The sequence below is a fragment of the Silene latifolia genome, chromosome 1, assembly GCF_048544455.1.
Source record: "Silene latifolia isolate original U9 population chromosome 1, ASM4854445v1, whole genome shotgun sequence".
Lineage (NCBI taxonomy): Eukaryota > Viridiplantae > Streptophyta > Magnoliopsida > Caryophyllales > Caryophyllaceae > Silene > Silene latifolia.
Window position 1 is genome coordinate 156,912,386 of NC_133526.1, and position 8,078 is coordinate 156,920,463.

The 8,078-nt window shown below is 40.1% G+C and overlaps 1 non-coding gene across 1 annotated transcript; it reads right to left on the minus strand.

Annotated features, from left to right (window-relative positions):
• Positions 1 to 1,112: 1,112 nt before the first annotated feature.
• Positions 1,113 to 1,219, minus strand: LOC141622363 (small nucleolar RNA R71). The gene has a single exon (XR_012532947.1). It is a non-coding gene; the product is annotated as a small nucleolar RNA R71 (small nucleolar RNA).
• Positions 1,220 to 8,078: the final 6,859 nt, after the last annotated feature.

The window sequence follows — 8,078 nt, forward strand, 5'->3', positions numbered from 1 at the left end:
ACCCGTTATGAACAGTAGACTACACTAATGAGGGCGAGAGCTAAGTTAGTAGTATTTTAGGGCGGATGGCGGACCGAGAGGACCTTTTCTTTACCCTTCTCACATCAGACCCACTGACCTTACCTTTAGCAGAATTGTGTGATACCATGGTGAATCGATTTCCTAGCATTTCTCTCTTTACTTGATCACATCTTATTTCATCCTTGTTAATTTTATTATCGACTTTCTTTATGCCTTATTCTCAGTTAGTAGTTTAGTTAAAACAAATAGCCTCCCAATCTATTAGCGTAACGTATTAGATAACCAGTAGATAAAATAGCCTCCCTGTGGAGTACGATACCCAACTTACCTCTACTATATTAGTTATCCGGTTGGTTTATTTTTGATAGGGTTGTGACAGCCGTGTCAAATTTTGGCGTCGTTGCCGGGGAGGTAATTAGCCTATTTACTTGTCTATTTTCGTCTGTCTCAGTCTCAAGGGATTTATAATTCCTTGAGATAGTTCTTATTTATTTTCTCTAGTTTTGTTTATGCCCAGGTCTAACAGGTCAGAATTAGTACCAGCTGATCCTGAACCGGAGCGCACTTTTCGCCGTAGACAAAACTTGCTGAGAAAGAATCGTCAAGAGGAAGTCTTGAGTACTTTTGAATATGATCTTGAACACTTTACATTTGCAGAAGACCAGTCTTTAGAGGAAGACACTTCCATTTTTTCAACAGTTACTGAATCTGTGAAGATGCCTAATATCGCGAGCCATTCTGAGCCGACAGCTGACTCCATTCCCAAAGGTTTTAATCTTGCAACGGAAGATGGGAATACATTTGACATTCGACCGTCCTACATTAATCTGGTTGAGAGGAATCTATACAGAGGAGTAGCCAATGAGGATCGGCGAAACCACATGGAGGTCTTTACAGATTATTGCTCTACCATTCCCGCCACTAAGGGAGTGACACAAGAAAAGATTAAGGAAGTCCTTTTTCCTTTCTCTCTTACTGATGAAGCCCGAGAGTGGCTTACTGATCTAGATAGGACTGCAGCTGGGATTACCAACTGGGAGACCTTGGCCCTTGCTTTTTATAAAAGATACTTTCCTCCACAAAGAACTAATGTATTGAGAGGGAAGATTACAAGCTTTAAACAGTCTCCAGATGAGAATTTATACGAAGCATGGGGTCGGTTTAAGAAGCTTGTTCAGTCTGTCCCACATCATGGGTTTAGCCAGTTGTTTTTGTGCAACTAGTTCAATAATGGGTTGTATGACGACCACCGTGCTATTTTGGATGCTGCAGCCAATAGTCGATTCCAGAAAAACATTGATGATTATAAAGGTTGGGGAATTATAGAAGAGATGGCCACAGATTATGCTGAATATGGGAATCCTATAAGTGGAATTAGAAGGGTCTCTACTAATAATAGTGCAATTGTGGCTCAGCTGGAAGCCATGAATGCCAGATTTGATAAGTTCGAGTTCCAGGCCACGGGGGATCAATAGACGGTTCACTTGTTGACTAGACAAGAGACCGTATCATGTGACAGATTTGAAGGTAATGATGGTCATACTGCTGTGGATTGTTTAGCTGAGAAGGAGAAGGTCTTTGCCTTTAAATAATATAGGCAAGGAGGCTCCTATTATAATAACCAAGCTGGAGTTCATCCTAATTTGGGATGGACTAGTCAAAATGTCTTGAATCTGACACCTCCACCGCAGCAACAAGCTTAAGTACCGCCTTACAAAGCTCAACAACAAGGCTTTCAAAAGCCTCCTTCTTTCCCACCGCCGCAACAAGGTGCCTCTTCTAGTGGCATAAGTGAAGTGGCCGAGTTGAAGTCAATGCTGCAATCATTGACCATTTAATTGCAAAAAAGTGAGCAAGCGAAAGATGCTTCTATTAAGTCACTCGAAACCCAAATGGCTCAACTAGCTGCCAATCAAGCTTCGAGGCAACCGGGTCATTTACCGTCACAACCTGACAAGAAACATCACGAGACGGTAAATCTGATAAATTTGAGGAGTGGTCTTTCTTATGAGGGACCCAAAATGCTGACTGCAAATACTGAACCTTCTGACCCGGAAGTTGAAGTTACTGCTGAAGAAAAGTCGTCTTTTGACGAAAAATTGTTGAATCCAAGAGTTATCCTCGATCGATTAATTTTTGGTGGTCGATCGAGGGATGTTACTTAAAAGGCTCTCGATCGAGAGGTCAAAAGTGCTCGATCGAGCAATGCTGAAGACACTGTTCTCGATCAAGTAGATGAAAGTGCTCGATCGAGCACTATTGTGGATAAAAGTACTCGATCGAGAGGTAATTATCCTCGATCGAGTAATTCTGATGATGATTGTGAAAATTCTTTGGCGAAGAAGAATGAAGGACTAGCTATTCTAATTACGGTCTCATTTCCGAGACGATTGCAGAACAAGAATATTGAGCAACAATTCGGTAAATTTGCTGAAATTTTGAAAAGTCTTCATGTTAATGTACCTTTCGCTGAGTTATTAACCCAGGTACTTTCCTATATGAAATTCATGAAAGACATTCTAACACGTAGGAGGCATATTAATGACCATGAGACGGTGGCTTTAACCGAAGCGGGCACTGCCCTAATTCAAAATAAGACCCCACCTAAGTTGTCTGACCCAGGTAGTTTCTCTATACCATGTCATATTGGGACCCATTTCATTGATAATGCATTATGCGATTTGGGAGCTAGTGTGAGTGTCTTAGCGTTGTCTCTCACTAAGAGACTTGGTTTGACTAAGTTTTATTGTACTAATATAACCGTGCAGATAGCTGACCGTATTTTATCACGGCCCTTCGGTGTCTTAGAGGACATACCTGTTAAGATAGGGAAATTCTTTATTCCCGTCGATTTCGTAGACTTAGACATCCCCGAAGACTCATATACTCCTATTATTTTAGGACGGCCATTTCTATTTACCGCACGTGTAGTAATAGATGTCGGGGGAAGACTTTGACTTTTTTGGTAGGCGATGAGGAGTTGACCTTCTGTTAGTATAGTGTTCGTAGGGCTCCTATGCAAGTCCAGCCCTGCAATGCACTACCCTCTACAGACCCTGACACGGAATCTCCAATGGATAATGTTGAATCATGTGCTGCGATATTAACACCTCCGCCCCAGATTGGGAGCAATATGGAGGACCATTCTGTCATTTCTGTTGTTACAGGATTAAGCAGATTGGACATTGGAGATCCCGGTGATAAAAGTACAGTGGAATTTGAGCTCACTGATAAGAATGATGCCAAAGACAAAGACCATGAAAGGAAAAAGCAGGACAAAGAAAAGAAGAAAGTGAAAGCGTATGTGGATGCGGATTATTCTTCTTCGATCATTTCAATTTCATGGAGGTAAAAAAGGACGGTCCGCGATTCTGCAGGGACCTTGTCCAGTCAGAAGCCCTCTTTTGGGATATTTAACTATTTTGGAAGATGAAACGGGAAGCCATCCCGTTTGTAAAAACATTTTGTAATTTGAATTTGTTAGACATTTTTATTGCTTTTAGACAATAGTAGTAGTTTAGTTAGTTTAATTAGTTTAAGACCATATAGACTGTGTTGCTGCGATTTTGGTATTTTTGCGGGAAGTGTATATGCGTAAATTGCAGGTTTTGGGAAGGCGATGATCATTGGAAAGCATGCCAAGAGGAAAGCACTCGATCGAGCATTTATTCAAGACAAAGCTCTCGATCGAGTAATCTGAAGCTCTCGATCGAGAAGGTCATAATTGGGGGTCTTCGATCGATTAACATAAGCTCTCGATCGGGCAACATAAGGAGAAAAGTCCTCGATCGAGTGATTCAAAACCATTCGATCGAGTAGTTATGGCTAATAATACACGAGGGAGTACTTCTTTTCCTTATCCCCCTTAAACTAAAAGAATAATAAATCTGTAATTTTTTCCCGCCTAACTTAATGCTGCTACAAATGGGCTTTCTCTTATGTTATCTTAATTCAATAGATTCAATAGAATAGGTGGGCCAAAGGTAAGCTAAATTTAATGTGTAGTACATCGCAGCATAGAATGAAAATATGTGGGCCCAAACGCTGAAGGAAAATATAAAATGGAATCTCATCAAGTATTGAAATAATATTTGTCATAATTGATTTTTCGATCCTACTTTAAAATATGAAAATTTGTGTGTCATCCTCTATTTACTAAAAGAATAGGTGGATCTAGAGATTTACCCGTTTAAATTACTGTCCTATAAATTGGGCTTAACATTTTCTACCAATTATTTTAGACTACCATACATTTTACATTTTCTATAATATACTTTCAACTACTATGTATTTTATTAATATTCAGTTATTATCAATTTTTTTAACCATAAATGTATCCAATATTTAAGAAATATAGACTACAACATCAAATTTAACAAGTTGATGTAAATTTTACCTCTTAATACAACACGAAAATTAAAATTAATGTAATTTTTACCTCTTAATACTATCATTAATAATGATTGTAGACTATAATATTAAATTTAAACTTTAATTGCTAAATGCTAATATTTTTTACATATTTACAATCTAAAAAAACCGTGCATTTGCACGGGATCAAAACACATATCTTATTTAATTGTATTACAAATGTCATTATTTCACGTTTATATTGCGCCTTTAGTAGATTCAATGATATAACAACATTAATTTTTAAAATAAAGTTAATAATAAAGCTTCAGTAAAACCGACAATCTTATTAGGAGTAAAAGTTTTAAACCTTCTCTTTTCTACCTCTTCTCTTATATCTCTATCTAAAAACCCGCGCGAGCGCGGGATCTATACTAGTTCTATTTCATTTGTTCATCTTCCAAATCCCCAATTATTTCGACATCTCCGCTTTCCCAAACCTAAATTCACCATTTTCTTCCCCAAATTACCAAATTAATTACCCAAATTCTTTCCTTATCATCAATTAAATCAATCTCCCTTATTTGCCCCATCAAATTTCGTCCAATTTGCGGGTTTTTGCGGAATTAGGGTTTTTCAAAAAATCGAATTTATTTCGATTGATTTGTTCTTTTTGTTGATTTTAATTGCATGTATTGTAGGGTAATCAAGTCACGTAAGTTCCATTCCCCTTTCCTTGACGATTAATTGCGTTTTTATTGCTTTATTTCGAAAATTTGGTTTCAAAAATTCGGGTTTGGGGAAAATCCGTATGGTTGATTGCATTTTGATTGGAACTTGACTGATGATTATAGGATGGATAGTAGTTTATCTACCAGTTCTTCCTCTACTTCTGCTACTATTCCGTCTGTTTCTGAGACGGTAGTCCCTGCTGTTACTACCGTCACCACCACCGCAGCTGTTACTGTTGTCGCTGCTGTTCTTACTCCGGTGTCGACCCTTGCTTTGTCGACACCCGCGCCTGTTACTACTGCCCTTGTCACTACTGTTCCGGCTGCGGTTGTTACTGCTGCCGCGAGTGTTACTGCTGCTGCTACTACTACCAGTTCTCATTCTGGGGCGACCATGGGGGTATCGCGCTACTGATTTACGGGCTGCTGCCCTACGCGAGGTCGACACTTCCACGGAGACTCTGCCTGATTTTACGTAGGTACGTTTCATTTCTCCGTCCCACAGAACTCGGTTTTTAAATTTGATGAACTGTGACATATCCTCGACCCTTTTCTTGTGTCGACCATCCTTAGAAAAGTTGGGAATTTTTGAGCCCGTTGCTGAGTTGCTTAACAGGACTGGGATGTCGGGTTTGGCCACCATGAAAGAGCTCACATATCGGCAAGTGACCTTAGAATTCTTTAGCTCTTTCACCTTTTCACCTGCAGCCTACGCGGCTGACCCAGGGACGAAGTGTATTACCTTTCGACTGTTCAACACGACCTACACCTGGACCTTAGCTGAGTTTGGGGTGCGGTTGGGTTTAGTTAGTGACGATCTTCGGGAGCCTCCTAGGAAGCTTCTGGCTCTGCTTTGGCCTACACATTTACAAACTCCCTTTGGTCTGAGACGTGTTGCTCACGTCCACTTACCCCCGGTCCGTTATTTTCTCCGTCTCCTAGGAGAAACAATTTTTGGTCGTCACGAGCCCAATAATGTTAACAATGTCGAGTTGTCTATTTTAGCGGGTTACCTGAATATTGGTTGTGGTGACCCTTTTGTTCTTAACATTTCTTACTTGACTGCCCAACATTTTAACATTGTCGGGCAAAAAGCGACGGGCACGATTGCTTGTGGTGGGGTGGTCAATCGCATTGCCCGCAGCCTTTTTCCCAACTTTTCTCGTAACCTTCATTATTTAGATAGGGATAATGTCATCGATAATCCTGCTATGATTGATATGCACTGGTTAGCAAAAGACCATCGGACGTGGAATATTAGCTCTTCCACGTCTTTGACTTTACCTTCACCTGACCTACTCCGTCTTTTACCCTTGACTACTGTGTCGGGTAGGTTACCACCGCCTCTTCCTTCCTACCTCCTAGACCTTACCCCCACTTCTAAGAAGCAGAAGAGGCCTCTCACTGCTGTTAGAGAGGCCGGAGAGGGGTCCACACAAACACAGGCTAGGCAGACGTCCACGTCCACGCCCACGCCTATTCAGACCCTTATCCCTACACCTCTGTCCCTCAGCCGGCTTTACCGGCTAATTTTGTTGCTCCTCCTGTTTTTGAGGCGCCTGAGGTCATGGACCAAGGACGTCGTGACGCTTTACTTTTAGAGATGTGCAGTAGAGTGGCTCGTATAGAGCTGGACCAGGCACTTGCCTTATTCCCTCTATATGAGTACCACATGATGAGAGGACGTCCTGTCCCTGCCGACTGGCCATACCCTTCATTCTACCGGTTCCCGACAGAGGGGAACCCGCGACCACAGAGCGAGGAGGACACTACTGAGAGGGAGGAGCGGTACAGAGCTGAGCTCACTGCAGGAGGTCGTCAGAGGAGGAGAGGAGAGGATGAGGAGGAGGACCCCACCTACGAGGTGGTTATCGAGGAGGCTGACGAGTAGCTACGGGTCTACTCACTTTCCCAGTTTGCTAGTTAGTTTGGGGAAGTTCATATATATTGTGAGTAGTTCTTGCTTTTTATTCTTTTTCATCTCCATTTCATTTATTCCATTTGTTTGCATATTGGATGTATTTTTCCCGTCCCCCATTTATTCTGCTGGTGTATGCTGGAGGACAATGAGGGCGTTGTCCGTTTTGGTTTTGGGAGGGTATTGCATCCTTTGAGTCTGCATTTGCATTTGTTTTGCATTCACATTTATTGCATTTCTGCTTACGTTGTATTTTAATTTTAAAAAACAAATTATGAAAAATGCAAAAAAAGTAGAAAATTCGAGAAAATCAAAAAAAATATTCACGTTTATTTTTTCATTTAGGTAGAGTCGAAACGGTAGATTTCAGTGATGAAATTGCACTACATTTAGTCATTTCGCTTAAGCCTTGCAATAAATTGATATCTTATTAGCTTTATCACTTACATATCTACGAGTTAATGTAAATTTAGCTGAACAAATAGACCTGACCTGATAATTTTGGCAAACTACTTATAATTTCTAAGAATTAGAGCCTTAATAACTGGTGTCATTTATGACCAGTTCATGTAGGATTGTGAGTAGTTACTCCTTACATAGCATGTATCATTAATTTGCACGTATATGAAATTCAATTGCTTTTTGCTTACATACATTCGGGTTTGCAGGAAGGTGCTTACATTTCCCCTTTCTTTCATTTTTACCCATTTACCTCCACATTTCGCCAAATTTGCCTTTTGACCCTTTACTACATCCAAATTTAACCTGCCTTGTCAAGCTAGTTTAGTGTTTGTTTTTGCGGTATTCTATTTATTGCGCCAAGTTTGGTTTGTATTTTATTATCGGAATTTGGTAATTTCTGAAGGAAGGGGGATGGTCAAATTAAGGAAAAAAGTTGAAAATGAAAAAAAAAAAGAAAAAAAACGTGAAGAAAAAGGAAAGAAAAAAACAGAAAAACCGTGAAAAAGAAAAAAGAAGGAAAAGAATTGAAAAAGTTTGATTATTGACGGTTTTTACTCCTATGATTTATTTATATCTTATAAGGAGTATTTTTTTGG